This window comes from Protomyctophum parallelum (assembly GCF_964188405.1).
Source record: "Protomyctophum parallelum genome assembly, chromosome: 19".
NCBI classification, from domain to species: domain Eukaryota; kingdom Metazoa; phylum Chordata; class Actinopteri; order Myctophiformes; family Myctophidae; genus Protomyctophum; species Protomyctophum parallelum.
The window spans coordinates 28980439-29008156 of NC_139717.1; the positions used below are offsets into that span (position 1 = coordinate 28980439).

The 27718-nt window shown below is 30.2% G+C and overlaps 1 protein-coding gene across 1 annotated transcript in view; it reads right to left on the reverse strand.

Moving 5' to 3' along the window:
- vgll2a (vestigial-like family member 2a) overlaps positions 1–27718 on the reverse strand; it is a 436332-nt gene that overhangs the window by 315236 nt on the left and 93378 nt on the right. The gene's annotated exons all lie outside the window — the stretch shown is intronic.

Consider the following 27718-nt stretch of genomic DNA (forward strand, 5'->3'; position numbering starts at 1 on the left):
TTTAATTTTGGAAGAAAAAAAACCCCTCGTTTTTCATCATTTTTGAACATGGGCTATAGCCCATACCGTATGGCATACTATAGCACGCCGTTTTTCATCATTTTTGAGGTTTTGAAAAAAAAAAAAAACATGGGTTATAGCCCATCGTTTTTTGAAATTTTGAAAAAAAAAATTAACCTTGTTTTTAATCATTTTTGAACATGGGCTATAGCCCATACCGTACGGCATACTATAGCACGCCGTTTTTCATCATTTTTGAGGTTTTGAAGAAAAAAAAAAAAAAAAAAAAACATGGGTTATAGCCCATCGTTTTTTTTAATTTTGGAAAAATAATTAACCTCGTTTTTCATCATTTTTGAACATGGGCTATAGCCCATACCATACGGCATACTATAGCATGCCGTTTTTCATCATTTTTGAGGTTTTGAAGAAAAAAAAAAAAAAAGAAAAACATGGGTTATAGCCCATCGTTTTTTGAAATTTTGGAGAAAAAAAATTAACCTCGTTTTTAATCATTTTTGAACATGGGCTATAGCCCATACCGTACGGCATACTATAGCACGCCGTTTTTCATCATTTTTGAGGTTTAAAAAAAAAAAGAAAAAACATGGGTTATAGCCCATCGTTTTTTTTAATTTTGGAAGAAAAAAAACCCCTCGTTTTTCATCATTTTTGAACATGGGCTATAGCCCATACCGTATGGCATACTATAGCACGCCGTTTTTCATCATTTTTGAGGTTTTGAAGAAAAAAAAAAACAAAAAAAAACATGGGTTATAGCCCATCGTTTTTTGAAATTTTGAAAAAAAAAATTAACCTTGTTTTTAATCATTTTTGAACATGGGCTATAGCCCATACCGTACGGCATACTATAGCACGCCGTTTTTCATCATTTTTGAGGTTTTGAAAAAAATGAAAAAAAAAAAAAACATGGGTTATAGCCCATCGTTTTTTTTAATTTTGGAAAAATAATTAACCTCGTTTTTCATCATTTTTGAACATGGGCTATAGCCCATACCATACGGCATACTATAGCATGCCGTTTTTCATCATTTTTGAGGTTTTGAAGAAAAAAAAAAAAAAAAAAAAAAAACATGGGTTATAGCCCATCGTTTTTTGAAATTTTGAAAAAATAAATTAACCTCGTTTTTAATCATTTTTGAACATGGGCTATAGCCCATACCGTACGGCATACTATAGCACGCCGTTTTTCATCATTTTTGAGGTTTTGAAAAAAATGAAAAAAAAAAAAAACATGGGTTATAGCCCATCGTTTTTTTAATTTTGGAAGAAAAAAAAAAACTCGTTTTTCATCATTTTTGAACATGGGCTATAGCCCATACCGTACGGCATACTATAGCACGCCGTTTTTCATCATTTTTGAGGTTTTGAAAAAAAAAAAAAACATGGGTTATAGCCCATCGTTTTTTTAAATTTAGAAAAAAAAAAGTAACCTAGTTTTTCATGATTTTTGAACATGGGCTATAGCCCATACCGTACTGCATACTATAGCACGCCGTTTTTCATCATTTTTGAGGTTTTGAAGAAAAAAAAAAAAAAAAAAAACATGGGTTATAGCCCATCGTTTTTTGAAATGTTGGAAAAAAAATTAACCTTGTTTTTAATCATTTTTGAACATGGGCTATAGCCCATACCATACGGCATACTATAGTACACCGTTTTTCATCATTTTTGAGGTTAAAAAAAAAAAAAAAAAACATGGGTTATAGCCCATCGTTTTTTTAAATTTTGGAAAAATAATTAACCTCGTTTTTCATTATTTTTGAACATGGGCTATAGCCCATACCGTACGGCATACTATAGCATGCCGTTTTTCATCATTTTTGAGGTTTTGAAGAAAAAGAAAAAAAAAAAAAAAACATGGGTTATAGCCCATCGTTTTTTGAAATTTTGAAAAAAAAAATTAACCTCGTTTTTAATCATTTTTGAACATGGGCTATAGCCCATACCGTACGGCATACTATAGCACGCCGTTTTTCATCATTTTTGAGGTTTTGAAAAAAATGAAAAAAAAAAAAAACATGGGTTATAGCCCATCGTTTTTTTTAATTTTGGAAAAATAATTAACCTCGTTTTTCATCATTTTTGAACATGGGCTATAGCCCATACCATACGGCATACTATAGCATGCCGTTTTTCATCATTTTTGAGGTTTTGAAGAAAAAAGAAAAAAAAAAAAAAACATGGGTTATAGCCCATCGTTTTTTGAAATTTTGAAAAAAAAAATTAACCTCGTTTTTAATCATTTTTGAACATGGGCTATAGCCCATACCATACGGCATACTATAGTACGCGGTTTTTCATCATTTTTGAGGTTAAAAAAAAAAAAAAAAAACATGGGTTATAGCCCATCGTTTTTTTAAATTTTGGAAAATAATAAACCTCGTTTTTCATTATTTTTGAACATGGGCTATAGCCCATACCATACGGCATACTATAGCATGCCGTTTTTCATCATTTTTGAGGTTTTGAAGAAAAAAAAACAAAAAAAAAACATGGGTTATAGCCCATCGTTTTTTTTAATTTTGGAAAAATAATTAACCTCGTTTTTCATCATTTTTGAACATGGGCTATAGCCCATACCATACGGCATACTATAGCATGCCGTTTTTCATCATTTTTGAGGTTTTGAAGAAAAAAAAAAAAAAAAAAAAACATGGGTTATAGCCCATCGTTTTTTGAAATTTTGAAAAAAAGAATTAACCTCGTTTTTAATCATTTTTGAACATGGGCTATAGCCCATACCGTACGGCATACTATAGCACGCCGTTTTTCATCATTTTTGAGGTTTTGAAAAAAATGAAAAAAAAAAAAAACATGGGTTATAGCCCATCGTTTTTTTTAATTTTGGAAAAATAATTAACCTCGTTTTTCATCATTTTTGAACATGGGCTATAGCCCATACCATACGGCATACTATAGCATGCCGTTTTTCATCATTTTTGAGGTTTTGAAGAAAAAAAAAAAAAAAAAAAAACATGGGTTATAGCCCATCGTTTTTTGAAATTTTGAAAAAAAAAATTAACCTCGTTTTTAATCATTTTTGAACATGGGCTATAGCCCATACCGTACGGCATACTATAGCACGCCGTTTTTCATCATTTTTGAGGTTTTGAAAAAAAATAAAAAAAAAAAAAACATGGGTTATAGCCCATCGTTTTTTTTAATTTTGGAAAAATAATTAACCTCGTTTTTCATCATTTTTGAACATGGGCTATAGCCCATACCATACGGCATACTATAGCATGCCGTTTTTCATCATTTTTGAGGTTTTGAAGAAAAAAAAACAAAAAAAAAAACATGGGTTATAGCCCATCGTTTTTTGAAATTTTGAAAAAAAAAATTAACCTCGTTTTTAATCATTTTTGAACATGGGCTATAGCCCATACCGTACGGCATACTATAGCACGCCGTTTTTCATCATTTTTGAGGTTTTGAAAAAAAAAAAAAAAAAAAAAAAACATGGGTTATAGCCCATCGTTTTTTTTAATTTTGGAAAAATAATTAACCTCGTTTTTCATCATTTTTGAACATGGGCTATAGCCCATACCATACGGCATACTATAGCATGCCGTTTTTCATCATTTTTGAGGTTTTGAAAAAAAAAAAAAAAAAAGAAAAACATGGGTTATAGCCCATCGTTTTTTGAAATTTTGGAGAAAAAAAATTAACCTCGTTTTTAATCATTTTTGAACATGGGCTATAGCCCATACCGTACGGCATACTATAGCACGCCGTTTTTCATCATTTTTGAGGTTTAAAAAAAAAAAGAAAAAACATAGGTTATAGCCCATCGTTTTTTTTAATTTTGGAAGAAAAAAAACCCCTCGTTTTTCATCATTTTTGAACATGGGCTATAGCCCATACCGTATGGCATACTATAGCACGCCGTTTTTCATCATTTTTGAGGTTTTGAAAAAAAAAAAAAACATGGGTTATAGCCCATCGTTTTTTGAAATTTTGAAAAAAAAAATTAACCTTGTTTTTAATCATTTTTGAACATGGGCTATAGCCCATACCGTACGGCATACTATAGCACGCCGTTTTTCATCATTTTTGAGGTTTTGAAAAAAATGAAAAAAAAAAAAAACATGGGTTATAGCCCATCGTTTTTTTTAATTTTGGAAAAATAATTAACCTCGTTTTTCATCATTTTTGAACATGGGCTATAGCCCATACCATACGGCATACTATAGCATGCCGTTTTTCATCATTTTTGAGGTTTTGAAGAAAAGAAAAAAAAAAAAAAAACATGGGTTATAGCCCATCGTTTTTTGAAATTTTGAAAAAATAAATTAACCTCGTTTTTAATCATTTTTGAACATGGGCTATAGCCCATACCGTACGGCATACTATAGCACGCCGTTTTTCATCATTTTTGAGGTTTTGAAAAAAATGAAAAAAAAAAAAACATGGGTTATAGCCCATCGTTTTTTTAATTTTGGAAGAAAAAAAAAAACTCGTTTTTCATCATTTTTGAACATGGGCTATAGCCCATACCGTACGGCATACTATAGCACGCCGTTTTTCATCATTTTTGAGGTTTTGAAAAAAAAAAAAACATGGGTTATAGCCCATCGTTTTTTTAAATTTAGAAAAAAAAAAGTAACCTAGTTTTTCATGATTTTTGAACATGGGCTATAGCCCATACCGTACTGCATACTATAGCACGCCGTTTTTCATCATTTTTGAGGTTTTGAAGAAAAAAAAAAAAAAAAAAAACATGGGTTATAGCCCATCGTTTTTTGAAATGTTGGAAAAAAAATTAACCTTGTTTTTAATCATTTTTGAACATGGGCTATAGCCCATACCATACGGCATACTATAGTACACCGTTTTTCATCATTTTTGAGGTTAAAAAAAAAAAAAAAAAACATGGGTTATAGCCCATCGTTTTTTTAAATTTTGGAAAAATAATTAACCTCGTTTTTCATTATTTTTGAACATGGGCTATAGCCCATACCGTACGGCATACTATAGCATGCCGTTTTTCATCATTTTTGAGGTTTTGAAGAAAAAAAAAAAAAAAAAAAAACATGGGTTATAGCCCATCGTTTTTTGAAATTTTGAAAAAAAAAATTAACCTCGTTTTTAATCATTTTTGAACATGGGCTATAGCCCATACCGTACGGCATACTATAGCACGCCGTTTTTCATCATTTTTGAGGTTTTGAAAAAAATGAAAAAAAAAAAAAACATGGGTTATAGCCCATCGTTTTTTTTAATTTTGGAAAAATAATTAACCTCGTTTTTCATCATTTTTGAACATGGGCTATAGCCCATACCATACGGCATACTATAGCATGCCGTTTTTCATCATTTTTGAGGTTTTGAAGAAAAAAGAAAAAAAAAAAAAAACATGGGTTATAGCCCATCGTTTTTTGAAATTTTGAAAAAAAAAATTAACCTCGTTTTTAATCATTTTTGAACATGGGCTATAGCCCATACCATACGGCATACTATAGTACGCCGTTTTTCATCATTTTTGAGGTTTAAAAAAAAACAAAAAAACATGGGTTATAGCCCATCGTTTTTTTAAATTTTGGAAAATAATTAACCTCGTTTTTCATTATTTTTGAACATGGGCTATAGCCCATACCATACGGCATACTATAGCATGCCGTTTTTCATCATTTTTGAGGTTTTGAAGAAAAAAAAAACAAAAAAAAACATGGGTTATAGCCCATCGTTTTTTTTAATTTTGGAAAAATAATTAACCTCGTTTTTCATCATTTTTGAACATGGGCTATAGCCCATACCATACGGCATACTATAGCATGCCGTTTTTCATCATTTTTGAGGTTTTGAAGAAAAAAAAAAAAACAAAAAAACATGGGTTATAGCCCATCGTTTTTTGAAATTTTGGAAAAAAAAATTAACCTCGTTTTTAATCATTTTTGAACATGGGCTATAGCCCATACCGTACGGCATACTATAGCACGCCGTTTTTCATCATTTTTGAGGTTTTGAAAAAAAAGAAAAAAAAAAAAAACATGGGTTATAGCCCATCGTTTTTTTTAATTTTGGAAAAATAATTAACCTCGTTTTTCATCATTTTTGAACATGGGCTATAGCCCATACCATACGGCATACTATAGCATGCCGTTTTTCATCATTTTTGAGGTTTTGAAGAAAAAAAAAAAAAAAAAAACATGGGTTATAGCCCATCGTTTTTTGAAATTTTGAAAAAAAAAATTAACCTTGTTTTTAATCATTTTTGAACATGGGCTATAGCCCATACCGTACGGCATACTATAGCACGCCGTTTTTCATCATGTTTGAGGTTTTGAAAAAAAAAAAAAAAAAAAAAAACATGGGTTATAGCCCATCGTTTTTTGAAATTTTGAAAAAAAAAATTAACCTCGTTTTTAATCATTTTTGAACATGGGCTATAGCCCATACCATACGGCATACTATAGTACGCCGTTTTTCATCATTTTTGAGGTTAAAAAAAAACAAAAAAAACATGGGTTATAGCCCATCGTTTTTTTAAATTTTGGAAAATAATTAACCTCGTTTTTCATTATTTTTGAACATGGGCTATAGCCCATACCATACGGCATACTATAGTACGCCGTTTTTCATCATTTTTGAGGTTTAAAAAAAAACAAAAAAACATGGGTTATAGCCCATCGTTTTTTTAAATTTTGGAAAAATAATTAACCTCGTTTTTCATTATTTTTGAACATGGGCTATAGCCCATACCGTACGGCATACTATAGCATGCCGTTTTTCATCATTTTTGAGGTTTTGAAGAAAAAGAAAAAAAAAAAAAAAAAAACATGGGTTATAGCCCATCGTTTTTTGAAATTTTGAAAAAGAAAATTAACCTCGTTTTTAATCATTTTTGAACATGGGCTATAGCCCATACCGTACGGCATACTATAGCACGCCGTTTTTCATCATTTTTGAGGTTTTGAAAAAAATGAAAAAAAAAAAAAACATGGGTTATAGCCCATCGTTTTTTTTTAATTTTGGAAAAATAATTAACCTCGTTTTTCATCATTTTTGAACATGGGCTATAGCCCATACCATACGGCATACTATAGCATGCCGTTTTTCATCATTTTTGAGGTTTTGAAGAAAAAAAAAAAACAAAAAAACATGGGTTATAGCCCATCGTTTTTTGAAATTTTGAAAAAAAAAATTAACCTCGTTTTTAATCATTTTTTAACATGGGCTATAGCCCATACCATACGGCATACTATAGTACGCCGTTTTTCATCATTTTTTAGGTTAAAAAAAAAAAAAAAAAACATGGGTTATAGCCCATCGTTTTTTTAAATTTTGGAAAATAATTAACCTCGTTTTTCATTATTTTTGAACATGGGCTATAGCCCATACCATACGGCATACTATAGCATGCCGTTTTTCATCATTTTTGAGGTTTTGAAGAAAAAAAAAAAAAAAAAAAAAACATGGGTTATAGCCCATCGTTTTTTGAAATTTTGGAAAAAAAAATTAACCTCGTTTTTAATCATTTTTGAACATGGGCTATAGCCCATACCATACGGCATACTATAGTACGCCGTTTTTCATCATTTTTGAGGTTTAAAAAAAAAAAAAAAAACATGGGTTATAGCCCATCGTTTTTTTAAATTTTGGAAAATAATTAACCTCGTTTTTCATTATTTTTGAACATGGGCTATAGCCCATACCATACGGCATACTATAGCATGCCGTTTTTCATCATTTTTGAGGTTTTGAAGAAAAAAAAAAAAAAAAAAAACATGGGTTATAGCCCATCGTTTTTTTTAATTTTGGAAAAATAATTAACCTCGTTTTTCATCATTTTTGAACATGGGCTATAGCCCATACCATACGGCATACTATAGCATGCCGTTTTTCATCATTTTTGAGGTTTTGAAGAAAAAAAAAAAAACAAAAAAACATGGGTTATAGCCCATCGTTTTTTGAAATTTTGAAAAAAAAAATTAACCTCGTTTTTAATCATTTTTGAACATGGGCTATAGCCCATACCGTACGGCATACTATAGCACGCCGTTTTTCATCATTTTTGAGGTTTTGAAAAAAATGAAAAAAAAAAAAAACATGGGTTATAGCCCATCGTTTTTTTTAATTTTGGAAAAATAATTAACCTCGTTTTTCATCATTTTTGAACATGGGCTATAGCCCATACCATACGGCATACTATAGCATGCCGTTTTTCATCATTTTTGAGGTTTTGAAGAAAAAAAAAAAAAAAAAAAAACATGGGTTATAGCCCATCGTTTTTTGAAATTTTGAAAAAAAAAATTAACCTTGTTTTTAATCATTTTTGAACATGGGCTATAGCCCATACCGTACGGCATACTATAGCACGCCGTTTTTCATCATTTTTGAGGTTTTGAAAAAAAAAAGAAAAAAAAAAAACATGGGTTATAGCCCATCGTTTTTTGAAATTTTGAAAAAAAAATTAACCTCGTTTTTAATCATTTTTGAACATGGGCTATAGCCCATACCATACGGCATACTATAGTACGCCGTTTTTCATCATTTTTGAGGTTTAAAAAAAAAAAAAAAAACATGGGTTATAGCCCATCGTTTTTTTAAATTTTGGAAAATAATTAACCTCGTTTTTCATTATTTTTGAACATGGGCTATAGCCCATACCATACGGCATACTATAGTACGCCGTTTTTCATCATTTTTGAGGTTTAAAAAAAAACAAAAAAACATGGGTTATAGCCCATCGTTTTTTTAAATTTTGGAAAAATAATTAACCTCGTTTTTCATTATTTTTGAACATGGGCTATAGCCCATACCGTACGGCATACTATAGCATGCCGTTTTTCATCATTTTTGAGGTTTTGAAGAAAAAGAAAAAAAAAACAAAAAAAACATGGGTTATAGCCCATCGTTTTTTGAAATTTTGAAAAAAAAAATTAACCTCGTTTTTAATCATTTTTGAACATGGGCTATAGCCCATACCGTACGGCATACTATAGCACGCCGTTTTTCATCATTTTTGAGGTTTTGAAAAAAATTAAAAAAAAAAAAAACATGGGTTATAGCCCATCGTTTTTTTTAATTTTGGAAAAATAATTAACCTCGTTTTTCATCATTTTTGAACATGGGCTATAGCCCATACCATACGGCATACTATAGCATGCCGTTTTTCATCATTTTTGAGGTTTTGAAGAAAAAAAAAAACAAAAAAACATGGGTTATAGCCCATCGTTTTTTGAAATTTTGAAAAAAAAAATTAACCTCGTTTTTAATCATTTTTTAACATGGGCTATAGCCCATACCATACGGCATACTATAGTACGCCGTTTTTCATCATTTTTGAGGTTAAAAAAAAAAAAAAAAAACATGGGTTATAGCCCATCGTTTTTTTAAATTTTGGAAAATAATTAACCTCGTTTTTCATTATTTTTGAACATGGGCTATAGCCCATACCATACGGCATACTATAGCATGCCGTTTTTCATCATTTTTGAGGTTTTGAAGAAAAAAAAAAAGAAAAAAAACATGGGTTATAGCCCATCGTTTTTTGAAATGTTGGAAAAAAAATTAACCTTGTTTTTAATCATTTTTGAACATGGGCTATAGCCCATACCATACGGCATACTATAGTACGCCGTTTTTCATCATTTTTGAGGTTTAAAAAAAACAAAAAAAACATGGGTTATAGCCCATCGTTTTTTTAAATTTTGGAAAAATAATTAACCTCGTTTTTCATTATTTTTGAACATGGGCTATAGCCCATACCGTACGGCATACTATAGCATGCCTTTTTCATCATTTTTGAGGTTTTGAAGAAAAAAACAAAAACAAAAAAAAAACATGGGTTATAGCCCATCGTTTTTTGAAATTTTGAAAAAAAAAATTAACCTCGTTTTTAATCATTTTTGAACATGGGCTATAGCCCATACCGTACGGCATACTATAGCACGCCGTTTTTCATCATTTTTGAGGTTTTGAAAAAAAAAAAAAAAAAAAAAAACATGGGTTATAGCCCATCGTTTTTTTTTATTTTGGAAAAATAATTAACCTCGTTTTTCATCATTTTTGAACATGGGCTATAGCCCATACCATACGGCATACTATAGCATGCCGTTTTTCATCATTTTTGAGGTTTTGAAGAAAAAAAAAAAAAAAAAAAAACATGGGTTATAGCCCATCGTTTTTTGAAATTTTGAAAAAAAACATTTACCTTGTTTTTAATCATTTTTGAACATGGGCTATAGCCCATACCATACGGCATACTATAGTACGCCGTTTTTCATCATTTTTGAGGTTTAAAAAAAAAAAAAAAACATGGGTTATAGCCCATCGTTTTTTTTAATTTTGGAAAAATAATTAACCTCGTTTTTCATTATTTTTGAACATGGGCTATAGCCCATACCGTACGGCATACTATAGCATGCCGTTTTTCATCATTTTTGAGGTTTTGAAGAAAAAGAAAAAAAAACAAAAAAAAACATGGGTTATAGCCCATCGTTTTTTGAAATTTTGAAAAAAAAATTAACCTCGTTTTTAATCATTTTTGAACATGGGCTATAGCCCATACCGTACGGCATACTATAGCACGCCGTTTTTCATCATTTTTGAGGTTTTGAAAAAAATGAAAAAAAAAAAAAACATGGGTTATAGCCCATCGTTTTTTTTAATTTTGGAAAAATAATTAACCTCGTTTTTCATCATTTTTGAACATGGGCTATAGCCCATACCATACGGCATACTATAGCATGCCGTTTTTCATCATTTTTGAGGTTTTGAAGAAAAAAAAAAAAAAAAAAAACATGGGTTATAGCCCATCGTTTTTTGAAATTTTGAAAAAAAAAATTAACCTCGTTTTTAATCATTTTTTAACATGGGCTATAGCCCATACCATACGGCATACTATAGTACGCCGTTTTTCATCATTTTTGAGGTTTAAAAAAAAAAAAAAAACATGGGTTATAGCCCATCGTTTTTTTTAATTTTGGAAAAATAATTAACCTCGTTTTTCATTATTTTTGAACATGGGCTATAGCCCATACCGTACGGCATACTATAGCATGCCGTTTTTCATCATTTTTGAGGTTTTGAAGAAAAAAAAAAAAAAAAAAAAAAACATGGGTTATAGCCCATCGTTTTTTGAAATTTTGAAAAAAAAAATTAACCTCGTTTTTAATCATTTTTGAACATGGGCTATAGCCCATACCGTACGGCATACTATAGCACGCCGTTTTTCATCATTTTTGAGGTTTTGAAAAAAATTAAAAAAAAAAAAAACATGGGTTATAGCCCATCGTTTTTTTTTAATTTTGGAAAAATAATTAACCTCGTTTTTCATCATTTTTGAACATGGGCTATAGCCCATACCATACGGCATACTATAGCATGCCGTTTTTCATCATTTTTGAGGTTTTGAAGAAAAAAAAAAAAAAAAAAAAACATGGGTTATAGCCCATCGTTTTTTTTAATTTTGGAAAAATAATTAACCTCGTTTTTCATCATTTTTGAACATGGGCTATAGCCCATACCATACGGCATACTATAGCATGCCGTTTTTCATCATTTTTGAGGTTTTGAAGAAAAAAGAAAAAAAAGAAAAACATGGGTTATAGCCCATCGTTTTTTGAAATTTTGGAGAAAAAAAATTAACCTCGTTTTTAATCATTTTTGAACATGGGCTATAGCCCATACCGTACGGCATACTATAGCACGCCGTTTTTCATCATTTTTGAGGTTTAAAAAAAAAAAAAAAAACATGGGTTATAGCCCATCGTTTTTTGAAATTTTGAAAAAAAAAATTAACCTTGTTTTTAATCATTTTTGAACATGGGCTATAGCCCATACCGTACGGCATACTATAGCACGCCGTTTTTCATCATTTTTGAGGTTTTGAAAAAAATGAAAAAAAAAAAAAACATGGGTTATAGCCCATCGTTTTTTTTAATTTTGGAAAAATAATTAACCTCGTTTTTCATCATTTTTGAACATGGGCTATAGCCCATACCATACGGCATACTATAGCATGCCGTTTTTCATCATTTTTGAGGTTTTGAAGAAAAAAAAAAAAAAAAAAAACATGGGTTATAGCCCATCGTTTTTTGAAATTTTGAAAAAATAAATTAACCTCGTTTTTAATCATTTTTGAACATGGGCTATAGCCCATACCGTACGGCATACTATAGCACGCCGTTTTTCATCATTTTTGAGGTTTTGAAAAAAATGAAAAAAAAAAAAAACATGGGTTATAGCCCATCGTTTTTTTTAATTTTGGAAAAATAATTAACCTCGTTTTTCATCATTTTTGAACATGGGCTATAGCCCATACCATACGGCATACTATAGCATGCCGTTTTTCATCATTTTTGAGGTTTTGAAGAAAAAAAAAAAAAAAAGAAAAACATGGGTTATAGCCCATCGTTTTTTGAAATTTTGGAGAAAAAAAATTAACCTCGTTTTTAATCATTTTTGAACATGGGCTATAGCCCATACCGTACGGCATACTATAGCACGCCGTTTTTCATCATTTTTGAGGTTTAAAAAAAAAAAAAAAAAAAAAAAACATGGGTTATAGCCCATCGTTTTTTTAATTTTGGAAGAAAAAAAAAACCTCGTTTTTCATCATTTTTGAACATGGGCTATAGCCCATACCGTACGGCATACTATAGCACGCCGTTTTTCATCATTTTTGAGGTTTTGAAAAAAAAAAAAAACATGGGTTATAGCCCATCGTTTTTTTAAATTTAGAAAAAAAAAAAGTAACCTAGTTTTTCATGATTTTTGAACATGGGCTATAGCCCATACCGTACTGCATACTATAGCACGCCGTTTTTCATCATTTTTGAGGTTTTGAAGAAAAAAAAAAAAGAAAAAAACATGGGTTATAGCCCATCGTTTTTTGAAATGTTGGAAAAAAAATTAACCTTGTTTTTAATCATTTTTGAACATGGGCTATAGCCCATACCATACGGCATACTATAGTACACCGTTTTTCATCATTTTTGAGGTTAAAAAAAAAAAAAAAAAACATGGGTTATAGCCCATCGTTTTTTTAAATTTTGGAAAAATAATTAACCTCGTTTTTCATTATTTTTGAACATGGGCTATAGCCCATACCGTACGGCATACTATAGCACGCCGTTTTTCATCATTTTTGAGGTTTTGAAAAAAATGAAAAAAAAAAAAAACATGGGTTATAGCCCATCGTTTTTTGAAATTTTGAAAAAAAAAATTAACCTCGTTTTTAATCATTTTTGAACATGGGCTATAGCCCATACCGTACGGCATACTATAGCACGCCGTTTTTCATCATTTTTGAGGTTTTGAAAAAAATGAAAAAAAAAAAAAACATGGGTTATAGCCCATCGTTTTTTTAATTTTGGAAAAATAATTAACCTCGTTTTTCATTATTTTTGAACATGGGCTATAGCCCATACCATACGGCATACTATAGCACGCCGTTTTTCATCATTTTTGAGGTTTTGAAGAAAAAAAAAAAAAAAAAAAACATGGGTTATAGCCCATCGTTTTTTTTAATTTTGGAAAAATAATTAACCTCGTTTTTCATCATTTTTGAACATGGGCTATAGCCCATACCATACGGCATACTATAGCATGCCGTTTTTCATCATTTTTGAGGTTTTGAAGAAAAAAAAAAAAACAAAAAAACATGGGTTATAGCCCATCGTTTTTTGAAAATTTGAAAAAAAAAATTAACCTCGTTTTTAATCATTTTTGAACATGGGCTATAGCCCATACCGTACTGCATACTATAGCACGCCGTTTTTCATCATTTTTGAGGTTTTGAAAAAAAAAAAAAAAAAAAAAACATGGGTTATAGCCCATCGTTTTTTGAAATGTTGGAAAAAAAATTAACCTTGTTTTTAATCATTTTTGAACATGGGCTATAGCCCATACCATACGGCATACTATAGTACACCGTTTTTCATCATTTTTGAGGTTAAAAAAAAAAAAAAAAAACATGGGTTATAGCCCATCGTTTTTTTAAATTTTGGAAAAATAATTAACCTCGTTTTTCATTATTTTTGAACATGGGCTATAGCCCATACCGTACGGCATACTATAGCATGCCGTTTTTCATCATTTTTGAGGTTTTGAAGAAAAAAAAAAAAAAAAAAAAAACATGGGTTATAGCCCATCGTTTTTTGAAATTTTGAAAAAAAAAATTAACCTTGTTTTTAATCATTTTTGAACATGGGCTATAGCCCATACCGTACGGCATACTATAGCACGCCGTTTTTCATCATTTTTGAGGTTTTGAAAAAAATGAAAAAAAAAAAAAACATGGGTTATAGCCCATCGTTTTTTTTAATTTTGGAAAAATAATTAACCTCGTTTTTCATCATTTTTGAACATGGGCTATAGCCCATACCATACGGCATACTATAGCACGCCGTTTTTCATCATTTTTGAGGTTTTGAAAAAAATGAAAAAAAAAAAAAACATGGGTTATAGCCCATCGTTTTTTTTAATTTTGGAAAAATAATTAACCTCGTTTTTCATTATTTTTGAACATGGGCTATAGCCCATACCGTACGGCATACTATAGCATGCCGTTTTTCATCATTTTTGAGGTTTTGAAGAAAAAGAAAAAAAAAAAAAAAACATGGGTTATAGCCCATCGTTTTTTTGAAATTTTGAAAAAAAAAATTAACCTCGTTTTTAATCATTTTTGAACATGGGCTATAGCCCATACCATACGGCATACTATAGTACGCCGTTTTTCATCATTTTTGAGGTTAAAAAAAAAAAAAAAAAACATGGGTTATAGCCCATCGTTTTTTTAAATTTTGGAAAATAATTAACCTCGTTTTTCATTATTTTTGAACATGGGCTATAGCCCATACCATACGGCATACTATAGCATGCCGTTTTTCATCATTTTTGAGGTTTTGAAGAAAAAAACAAACAAAAAAAACATGGGTTATAGCCCATCGTTTTTTTTAATTTTGGAAAAATAATTAACCTCGTTTTTCATCATTTTTGAACATGGGCTATAGCCCATACCATACGGCATACTATAGCATGCCGTTTTTCATCATTTTTGAGGTTTTGAAGAAAAAAAAAAAAAAAAAAAAACATGGGTTATAGCCCATCGTTTTTTGAAAATTTGAAAAAAAAAATTAACCTCGTTTTTAATCATTTTTGAACATGGGCTATAGCCCATACCGTACTGCATACTATAGCACGCCGTTTTTCATCATTTTTGAGGTTTTGAAAAAAAAAAAAAAAAAAAAAACATGGGTTATAGCCCATCGTTTTTTGAAATGTTGGAAAAAAAATTAACCTTGTTTTTAATCATTTTTGAACATGGGCTATAGCCCATACCATACGGCATACTATAGTACACCGTTTTTCATCATTTTTGAGGTTAAAAAAAACAAAAAAAAACATGGGTTATAGCCCATCGTTTTTTTAAATTTTGGAAAAATAATTAACCTCGTTTTTCATTATTTTTGAACATGGGCTATAGCCCATACCGTACGGCATACTATAGCATGCCGTTTTTCATCATTTTTGAGGTTTTGAAGAAAAAAAAAAAAAAAAAAAAAACATGGGTTATAGCCCATCGTTTTTTGAAATTTTGAAAAAAAAAATTAACCTCGTTTTTAATCATTTTTGAACATGGGCTATAGCCCATACCGTACGGCATACTATAGCACGCCGTTTTTCATCATTTTTGAGGTTTTGAAAAAAATGAAAAAAAAAAAAAACATGGGTTATAGCCCATCGTTTTTTTAAATTTTGGAAAAATAATTAACCTCGTTTTTCATTATTTTTGAACATGGGCTATAGCCCATACCGTACGGCATACTATAGCATGCCGTTTTTCATCATTTTTGAGGTTTTGAAGAAAAAGAAAAAAAAAAAAAAAACATGGGTTATAGCCCATCGTTTTTTGAAATTTTGAAAAAAGAAATTAACCTCGTTTTTAATCATTTTTGAACATGGGCTATAGCCCATACCGTACGGCATACTATAGCACGCCGTTTTTCATCATTTTTGAGGTTTTGAAAAAAATGAAAAAAAAAAAAAACATGGGTTATAGCCCATCGTTTTTTTTAATTTTGGAAAAATAATTAACCTCGTTTTTCATCATTTTTGAACATGGGCTATAGCCCATACCATACGGCATACTATAGCATGCCGTTTTTCATCATTTTTGAGGTTTTGAAGAAAAAAGAAAAAAAAAAAAAAACATGGGTTATAGCCCATCGTTTTTTGAAATTTTGAAAAAAAAAATTAACCTCGTTTTTAATCATTTTTGAACATGGGCTATAGCCCTTACCATACGGCATACTATAGTACGCCGTTTTTCATCATTTTTGAGGTTTAAAAAAAAACAAAAAAACATGGGTTATAGCCCATCGTTTTTTTAAATTTTGGAAAATAATTAACCTCGTTTTTCATTATTTTTGAACATGGGCTATAGCCCATACCATACGGCATACTATAGCATGCCGTTTTTCATCATTTTTGAGGTTTTGAAGAAAAAAAAAAAAAAAAAAAACATGGGTTATAGCCCATCGTTTTTTTTAATTTTGGAAAAATAATTAACCTCGTTTTTCATCATTTTTGAACATGGGCTATAGCCCATACCATACGGCATACTATAGCATGCCGTTTTTCATCATTTTTGAGGTTTTGAAGAAAAAAAAAAAAAGAAAAAAACATGGGTTATAGCCCATCGTTTTTTGAAAATTTGAAAAAAAAAATTAACCTCGTTTTTAATCATTTTTGAACATGGGCTATAGCCCATACCGTACTGCATACTATAGCACGCCGTTTTTCATCATTTTTGAGGTTTTGAAAAAGAAAAAAAAAAGAAAAACATGGGTTATAGCCCATCGTTTTTTGAAATGTTGGAAAAAAAATTAACCTTGTTTTTAATCATTTTTGAACATGGGCTATAGCCCATACCATACGGCATACTATAGTACACCGTTTTTCATCATTTTTGAGGTTAAAAAAAACAAAAAAAAACATGGGTTATAGCCCATCGTTTTTTGAAATTTTGAAAAAAAAAATTAACCTCGTTTTTAATCATTTTTGAACATGGGCTATAGCCCATACCGTACGGCATACTATAGCACGCCGTTTTTCATCATTTTTGAGGTTTTGAAAAAAATGAAAAAAAAAAAAAACATGGGTTATAGCCCATCGTTTTTTTTAATTTTGGAAAAATAATTAACCTCGTTTTTCATCATTTTTGAACATGGGCTATAGCCCATACCATACGGCATACTATAGCATGCCGTTTTTCATCATTTTTGAGGTTTTGAAGAAAAAAGAAAAAAAAAAAAAACATGGGTTATAGCCCATCGTTTTTTGAAATTTTGAAAAAAAAAATTAACCTCGTTTTTAATCATTTTTGAACATGGGCTATAGCCCATACCATACGGCATACTATAGTACGCCGTTTTTCATCATTTTTGAGGTTTAAAAAAAAAAAAAAAAACATGGGTTATAGCCCATCGTTTTTTTAAATTTTGGAAAATAATTAACCTCGTTTTTCATTATTTTTGAACATGGGCTATAGCCCATACCATACGGCATACTATAGCATGCCGTTTTTCATCATTTTTGAGGTTTTGAAGAAAAAAAAAAAAAAAAAAAACATGGGTTATAGCCCATCGTTTTTTGAAATGTTGGAAAAAAAATTAACCTTGTTTTTAATCATTTTTGAACATGGGCTATAGCCCATACCATACGGCATACTATAGTACGCCGTTTTTCATCATTTTTTAGGTAAAAAAAAAAAAAAAAAACATGGGTTATAGCCCATCGTTTTTTTAAATTTTGGAAAATAATTAACCTCGTTTTTCATTATTTTTGAACATGGGCTATAGCCCATACCATACGGCATACTATAGGATGCCGTTTTTCATCATTTTTGAGGTTTTGAAGAAAAAAAAAAAAAAAAAAAACATGGGTTATAGCCCATCGTTTTTTTTAATTTTGGAAAAATAATTAACCTCGTTTTTCATCATTTTTGAACATGGGCTATAGCCCATACCATACGGCATACTATAGCATGCCGTTTTTCATCATTTTTGAGGTTTTGAAGAAAAAAAAAAACAAAAAAAAACATGGGTTATAGCCCATCGTTTTTTGAAAATTTGAAAAAAAAAATTAACCTCGTTTTTAATCATTTTTGAACATGGGCTATAGCCCATACCGTACTGCATACTATAGCACGCCGTTTTTCATCATTTTTGAGGTTTTGAAGAAAAAAAAAAAAAAAAAAAACATGGGTTATAGCCCATCGTTTTTTGAAATGTTGGAAAAAAAATTAACCTTGTTTTTAATCATTTTTGAACATGGGCTATAGCCCATACCATACGGCATACTATAGTACACCGTTTTTCATCATTTTTTAGGTTAAAAAAAAACAAAAAAAACATGGGTTATAGCCCATCGTTTTTTTAAATTTTGGAAAAATAATTAACCTCGTTTTTCATTATTTTTGAACATGGGCTATAGCCCATACCGTACGGCATACTATAGCATGCCGTTTTTCATCATTTTTGAGGTTTTGAAGAAAAAAAAAAAAAAAAAAAACATGGGTTATAGCCCATCGTTTTTTGAAATTTTGAAAAAAAAAATTAACCTCGTTTTTAATCATTTTTGAACATGGGCTATAGCCCATACCGTACGGCATACTATAGCACGCCGTTTTTCATCATTTTTGAGGTTTTGAAAAAAATGAAAAAAAAAAAAAACATGGGTTATAGCCCATCGTTTTTTTTTATTTTGGAAAAATAATTAACCTCGTTTTTCATCATTTTTGAACATGGGCTATAGCCCATACCATACGGCATACTATAGCATGCCGTTTTTCATCATTTTTGAGGTTTTGAAGAAAAAAAAAAAAAAAAAAAAAACATGGGTTATAGCCCATCGTTTTTTGAAATTTTGAAAAAAAAAAATTAACCTCGTTTTTAATCATTTTTGAACATGGGCTATAGCCCATACCATACGGCATACTATAGTACGCCGTTTTTCATCATTTTTGAGGTTTTGAAGAAAAAGAAAAAAAAAAAAAAAACATGGGTTATAGCCCATCGTTTTTTTAAATTTTGGAAAATAATTAACCTCGTTTTTCATTATTTTTGAACATGGGCTATAGCCCATACCATACGGCATACTATAGCATGCCGTTTTTCATCATTTTTGAGGTTTTGAAGAAAAAAAAAAAAAAAAAAAACATGGGTTATAGCCCATCGTTTTTTTTAATTTTGGAAAAATAATTAACCTCGTTTTTCATCATTTTTGAACATGGGCTATAGCCCATACCATACGGCATACTATAGCATGCCGTTTTTCATCATTTTTGAGGTTTTGAAGAAAAAAAAAAACCAAAAAAACATGGGTTATAGCCCATCGTTTTTTGAAAATTTGAAAAAAAAAATTAACCTCGTTTTTAATCATTTTTGAACATGGGCTATAGCCCATACCGTACGGCATACTATAGCACGCCGTTTTTCATCATTTTTGAGGTTTTGAAAAAAATGAAAAAAAAAAAAAACATGGGTTATAGCCCATCGTTTTTTTTTATTTTGGAAAAATAATTAACCTCGTTTTTCATCATTTTTGAACATGGGCTATAGCCCATACCATACGGCATACTATAGCATGCCGTTTTTCATCATTTTTGAGGTTTTGAAGAAAAAAAAACAAACAAAAAAACATGGGTTATAGCCCATCGTTTTTTGAAATTTTGAAAAAAAAAAATTAACCTCGTTTTTAATCATTTTTGAACATGGGCTATAGCCCATACCATACGGCATACTATAGTACGCCGTTTTTCATCATTTTTGAGGTTTTGAAGAAAAAAAAACAAAAAAAAAAAACATGGGTTATAGCCCATCGTTTTTTTAAATTTTGGAAAATAATTAACCTCGTTTTTCATTATTTTTGAACATGGGCTATAGCCCATACCATACGGCATACTATAGCATGCCGTTTTTCATCATTTTTGAGGTTTTGAAGAAAAAAAAAAAAAAAAAAAACATGGGTTATAGCCCATCGTTTTTTTTAATTTTGGAAAAATAATTAACCTCGTTTTTCATCATTTTTGAACATGGGCTATAGCCCATACCATACGGCATACTATAGCATGCCGTTTTTCATCATTTTTGAGGTTTTGAAGAAAAAAGAAAAAAAAAAAAACATGGGTTATAGCCCATCGTTTTTTGAAAATTTGAAAAAAAAAATTAACCTCGTTTTTAATCATTTTTGAACATGGGCTATAGCCCATACCGTACGGCATACTATAGCACGCCGTTTTTCATCATTTTTGAGGTTTTGAAAAAAATGAAAAAAAAAAAAAACATGGGTTATAGCCCATCGTTTTTTTTTATTTTGGAAAAATAATTAACCTCGTTTTTCATCATTTTTGAACATGGGCTATAGCCCATACCATACGGCATACTATAGCATGCCGTTTTTCATCATTTTTGAGGTTTTGAAGAAAAAAAAACAAACAAAAAAACATGGGTTATAGCCCATCGTTTTTTGAAATTTTGAAAAAAAAAATTAACCTCGTTTTTAATCATTTTTGAACATGGGCTATAGCCCATACCGTACGGCATACTATAGCACGCCGTTTTTCATCATTTTTGAGGTTTTGAAAAAAATGAAAAAAAAAAAAAACATGGGTTATAGCCCATCGTTTTTTTTAATTTTGGAAAAATAATTAACCTCGTTTTTCATCATTTTTGAACATGGGCTATAGCCCATACCATACGGCATACTATAGCATGCCGTTTTTCATCATTTTTGAGGTTTTGAAGAAAAAAGAAAAAAAAAAAAACATGGGTTATAGCCCATCGTTTTTTGAAATTTTGAAAAAAAAAAATTAACCTCGTTTTTAATCATTTTTGAACATGGGCTATAGCCCATACCATACGGCATACTATAGTACGCCGTTTTTCATCATTTTTGAGGTTTTGAAGAAAAAGAAAAAAAAAAAAAAAACATGGGTTATAGCCCATCGTTTTTTTAAATTTTGGAAAATAATTAACCTCGTTTTTCATTATTTTTGAACATGGGCTATAGCCCATACCATACGGCATACTATAGCATGCCGTTTTTCATCATTTTTGAGGTTTTGAAGAAAAAAAAAAAGAAAAAAAACATGGGTTATAGCCCATCGTTTTTTGAAATGTTGGAAAAAAAATTAACCTTGTTTTTAATCATTTTTGAACATGGGCTATAGCCCATACCATACGGCATACTATAGTACGCCGTTTTTCATCATTTTTGAAGAAAAAAGAAAAAAAAAAAAACATGGGTTATAGCCCATCGTTTTTTGAAATTTTGAAAAAAAAAAATTAACCTCGTTTTTAATCATTTTTGAACATGGGCTATAGCCCATACCATACGGCATACTATAGTACGCCGTTTTTCATCATTTTTGAGGTTTTGAAGAAAAAGAAAAAAAAAAAAAAAACATGGGTTATAGCCCATCGTTTTTTTAAATTTTGGAAAATAATTAACCTCGTTTTTCATTATTTTTGAACATGGGCTATAGCCCATACCATACGGCATACTATAGCATGCCGTTTTTCATCATTTTTGAGGTTTTGAAGAAAAAAAAAAAAAAAAAAAACATGGGTTATAGCCCATCGTTTTTTTTAATTTTGGAAAAATAATTAACCTCGTTTTTCATCATTTTTGAACATGGGCTATAGCCCATACCATACGGCATACTATAGCATGCCGTTTTTCATCATTTTTGAGGTTTTGAAGAAAAAAAAAAAACCAAAAAAACATGGGTTATAGCCCATCGTTTTTTGAAAATTTGAAAAAAAAAATTAACCTCGTTTTTAATCATTTTTGAACATGGGCTATAGCCCATACCGTACGGCATACTATAGCACGCCGTTTTTCATCATTTTTGAGGTTTTGAAAAAAATGAAAAAAAAAAAAAACATGGGTTATAGCCCATCGTTTTTTTTTATTTTGGAAAAATAATTAACCTCGTTTTTCATCATTTTTGAACATGGGCTATAGCCCATACCATACGGCATACTATAGCATGCCGTTTTTCATCATTTTTGAGGTTTTGAAGAAAAAAAAACAAACAAAAAAACATGGGTTATAGCCCATCGTTTTTTGAAATTTTGAAAAAAAAAATTAACCTCGTTTTTAATCATTTTTTAACATGGGCTATAGCCCATACCATACGGCATACTATAGTACGCCGTTTTTCATCATTTTTGAGGTTTAAAAAAAAAAAAAAAAACATGGGTTATAGCCCATCGTTTTTTTAAATTTTGGAAAATAATTAACCTCGTTTTTCATTATTTTTGAACATGGGCTATAGCCCATACCATACGGCATACTATAGCATGCCGTTTTTCATCATTTTTGAGGTTTTGAAGAAAAAAAAAAAGAAAAAAAACATGGGTTATAGCCCATCGTTTTTTGAAATGTTGGAAAAAAAATTAACCTTGTTTTTAATCATTTTTGAACATGGGCTATAGCCCATACCATACGGCATACTATAGTACGCCGTTTTTCATCATTTTTGAGGTTTAAAAAAAACAAAAAAAACATGGGTTATAGCCCATCGTTTTTTGAAATTTTGAAAAAAAAAATTAACCTCGTTTTTAATCATTTTTGAACATGGGCTATAGCCCATACCGTACGGCATACTATAGCACGCCGTTTTTCATCATTTTTGAGGTTTTGAAAAAAATGAAAAAAAAAAAAAACATGGGTTATAGCCCATCGTTTTTTTTAATTTTGGAAAAATAATTAACCTCGTTTTTCATCATTTTTGAACATGGGCTATAGCCCATACCATACGGCATACTATAGCATGCCGTTTTTCATCATTTTTGAGGTTTTGAAGAAAAAAGAAAAAAAAAAAAACATGGGTTATAGCCCATCGTTTTTTGAAATTTTGAAAAAAAAAAATTAACCTCGTTTTTAATCATTTTTGAACATGGGCTATAGCCCATACCATACGGCATACTATAGTACGCCGTTTTTCATCATTTTTGAGGTTTTGAAGAAAAAGAAAAAAAAAAAAAAAACATGGGTTATAGCCCATCGTTTTTTTAAATTTTGGAAAATAATTAACCTCGTTTTTCATTATTTTTGAACATGGGCTATAGCCCATACCATACGGCATACTATAGCATGCCGTTTTTCATCATTTTTGAGGTTTTGAAGAAAAAAAAAAAGAAAAAAAACATGGGTTATAGCCCATCGTTTTTTGAAATGTTGGAAAAAAAATTAACCTTGTTTTTAATCATTTTTGAACATGGGCTATAGCCCATACCATACGGCATACTATAGTACGCCGTTTTTCATCATTTTTGAAGAAAAAAGAAAAAAAAAAAAACATGGGTTATAGCCCATCGTTTTTTGAAATTTTGAAAAAAAAAAATTAACCTCGTTTTTAATCATTTTTGAACATGGGCTATAGCCCATACCATACGGCATACTATAGTACGCCGTTTTTCATCATTTTTGAGGTTTTGAAGAAAAAGAAAAAAAAAAAAAAAACATGGGTTATAGCCCATCGTTTTTTTAAATTTTGGAAAATAATTAACCTCGTTTTTCATTATTTTTGAACATGGGCTATAGCCCATACCATACGGCATACTATAGCATGCCGTTTTTCATCATTTTTGAGGTTTTGAAGAAAAAAAAAAAAAAAAAAAACATGGGTTATAGCCCATCGTTTTTTTTAATTTTGGAAAAATAATTAACCTCGTTTTTCATCATTTTTGAACATGGGCTATAGCCCATACCATACGGCATACTATAGCATGCCGTTTTTCATCATTTTTGAGGTTTTGAAGAAAAAAAAAAAACCAAAAAAACATGGGTTATAGCCCATCGTTTTTTGAAAATTTGAAAAAAAAAATTAACCTCGTTTTTAATCATTTTTGAACATGGGCTATAGCCCATACCGTACGGCATACTATAGCACGCCGTTTTTCATCATTTTTGAGGTTTTGAAAAAAATGAAAAAAAAAAAAAACATGGGTTATAGCCCATCGTTTTTTTTTATTTTGGAAAAATAATTAACCTCGTTTTTCATCATTTTTGAACATGGGCTATAGCCCATACCATACGGCATACTATAGCATGCCGTTTTTCATCATTTTTGAGGTTTTGAAGAAAAAAAAACAAACAAAAAAACATGGGTTATAGCCCATCGTTTTTTGAAATTTTGAAAAAAAAAATTAACCTCGTTTTTAATCATTTTTTAACATGGGCTATAGCCCATACCATACGGCATACTATAGTACGCCGTTTTTCATCATTTTTGAGGTTTAAAAAAAAAAAAAAAAACATGGGTTATAGCCCATCGTTTTTTTAAATTTTGGAAAATAATTAACCTCGTTTTTCATTATTTTTGAACATGGGCTATAGCCCATACCATACGGCATACTATAGCATGCCGTTTTTCATCATTTTTGAGGTTTTGAAGAAAAAAAAAAAGAAAAAAAACATGGGTTATAGCCCATCGTTTTTTGAAATGTTGGAAAAAAAATTAACCTTGTTTTTAATCATTTTTGAACATGGGCTATAGCCCATACCATACGGCATACTATAGTACGCCGTTTTTCATCATTTTTGAGGTTTAAAAAAAACAAAAAAAACATGGGTTATAGCCCATCGTTTTTTGAAATTTTGAAAAAAAAAATTAACCTCGTTTTTAATCATTTTTGAACATGGGCTATAGCCCATACCGTACGGCATACTATAGCACGCCGTTTTTCATCATTTTTGAGGTTTTGAAAAAAATTAAAAAAAAAAAAAACATGGGTTATAGCCCATCGTTTTTTTTAATTTTGGAAAAATAATTAACCTCGTTTTTCATCATTTTTGAACATGGGCTATAGCCCATACCATACGGCATACTATAGCATGCCGTTTTTCATCATTTTTGAGGTTTTGAAGAAAAAAAAAACAAAAAAAAAACATGGGTTATAGCCCATCGTTTTTTGAAATTTTGAAAAAAAAAATTAACCTCGTTTTTAATCATTTTTGAACATGGGCTATAGCCCATACCGTACGGCATACTATAGCACGCCATTTTTCATCATTTTTGAGGTTTTGAAAAAAAAAAAAAAAAAAAAAAACATGGGTTATAGCCCATCGTTTTTTGAAATTTTGAAAAAAAAAATTAACCTCGTTTTTAATCATTTTTGAACATGGGCTATAGCCCATACCATACGGCATACTATAGTACGCCGTTTTTCATCATTTTTGAGGTTTAAAAAAAATAAAAAAAACATGGGTTATAGCCCATCGTTTTTTTAAATTTTGGAAAAATAATTAACCTCGTTTTTCATTATTTTTGAACATGGGCTATAGCCCATACCGTACGGCATACTATAGCATGCCGTTTTTCATCATTTTTGAGGTTTTGAAGAAAAAGAAAAAAAAAACATGGGTTATAGCCCATCGTTTTTTGAAATTTTGAAAAAAAAAATTAACCTCGTTTTTAATCATTTTTGAACATGGGCTATAGCCCATACCGTACGGCATACTATAGCACGCCGTTTTTCATCATTTTTGAGGTTTTGAAAAAAATGAAAAAAAAAAAAAACATGGGTTATAGCCCATCGTTTTTTTTAATTTTGGAAAAATAATTAACCTCGTTTTTCATCATTTTTGAACATGGGCTATAGCCCATACCATACGGCATACTATAGCATGCCGTTTTTCATCATTTTTGAGGTTTTGAAGAAAAAAAAAAAAGAAAAAAACATGGGTTATAGCCCATCGTTTTTTGAAAATTTGAAAAAAAAAAATAACCTCGTTTTTAATCATTTTTTAACATGGGCTATAGCCCATACCGTACGGCATACTATAGCACGCCATTTTTCATCATTTTTGAGGTTTTGAAAAAAAAAAAAAAAAAAAAAAACATGGGTTATAGCCCATCGTTTTTTGAAATTTTGAAAAAAAAAATTAACCTCGTTTTTAATCATTTTTGAACATGGGCTATAGCCCATACCATACGGCATACTATAGTACGCCGTTTTTCATCATTTTTGAGGTTTAAAAAAAATAAAAAAAACATGGGTTATAGCCCATCGTTTTTTTAAATTTTGGAAAATAATTAACCTCGTTTTTCATTATTTTTGAACATGGGCTATAGCCCATACCATACGGCATACTATAGTACGCCGTTTTTCATCATTTTTTAGGTTTAAAAAAAAAAAAAAAAACATGGGTTATAGCCCATCGTTTTTTTAAATTTTGGAAAAATAATTAACCTCGTTTTTCATTATTTTTGAACATGGGCTATAGCCCATACCGTACGGCATACTATAGCATGCCGTTTTTCATCATTTTTGAGGTTTTGAAGAAAAAGAAAAAAAAAACATGGGTTATAGCCCATCGTTTTTTGAAATTTTGAAAAAAAAAATTAACCTCGTTTTTAATCATTTTTGAACATGGGCTATAGCCCATACCGTACGGCATACTATAGCACGCCGTTTTTCATCATTTTTGAGGTTTTGAAAAAAATGAAAAAAAAAAAAAACATGGGTTATAGCCCATCGTTTTTTTTAATTTTGGAAAAATAATTAACCTCGTTTTTCATCATTTTTGAACATGGGCTATAGCCCATACCATACGGCATACTATAGCATGCCGTTTTTCATCATTTTTGAGGTTTTGAAGAAAAAAAAAAAAGAAAAAAACATGGGTTATAGCCCATCGTTTTTAGAAAATTTGAAAAAAAAAAATAACCTCGTTTTTAATCATTTTTTAACATGGGCTATAGCCCATACCATACGGCATACTATAGTACGCCGTTTTTCATCATTTTTGAGGTTAAAAAAAAAAAAAAAAACATGGGTTATAGCCCATCGTTTTTTTAAATTTTGGAAAATAATTAACCTCGTTTTTCATTATTTTTGAACATGGGCTATAGCCCATACCATACGGCATACTATAGCATGCCGTTTTTCATCATTTTTGAGGTTTTGAAGAAAAAAAAAAAGAAAAAAAACATGGGTTATAGCCCATCGTTTTTTGAAATGTTGGAAAAAAAATTAACCTTGTTTTTAATCATTTTTGAACATGGGCTATAGCCCATACCATACGGCATACTATAGTACGCCGTTTTTCATCATTTTTGAGGTTTAAAAAAAACAAAAAAAACATGGGTTATAGCCCATCGTTTTTTTAAATTTTGGAAAAATAATTAACCTCGTTTTTCATTATTTTTGAACATGGGCTATAGCCCATACCGTACGGCATACTATAGCATGCCGTTTTTCATCATTTTTGAGGTTTTGAAGAAAAAAAAAAAAAAAAAAAAAAAACATGGGTTATAGCCCATCGTTTTTTGAAATTTTGAAAAAAAAAATTAACCTCGTTTTTAATCATTTTTGAACATGGGCTATAGCCCATACCGTACGGCATACTATAGCACGCCGTTTTTCATCATTTTTGAGGTTTTGAAAAAAAAAAAAAAAAAAAAAAAACATGGGTTATAGCCCATCGTTTTTTTTAATTTTGGAAAAATAATTAACCTCGTTTTTCATCATTTTTGAACATGGGCTATAGCCCATACCATACGGCATACTATAGCATGCCGTTTTTCATCATTTTTGAGGTTTTGAAGAAAAAAAAAAAAAAAAAAAAACATGGGTTATAGCCCATCGTTTTTTTTAATTTTGGAAAAATAATTAACCTCGTTTTTCATCATTTTTGAACATGGGCTATAGCCCATACCATACGGCATACT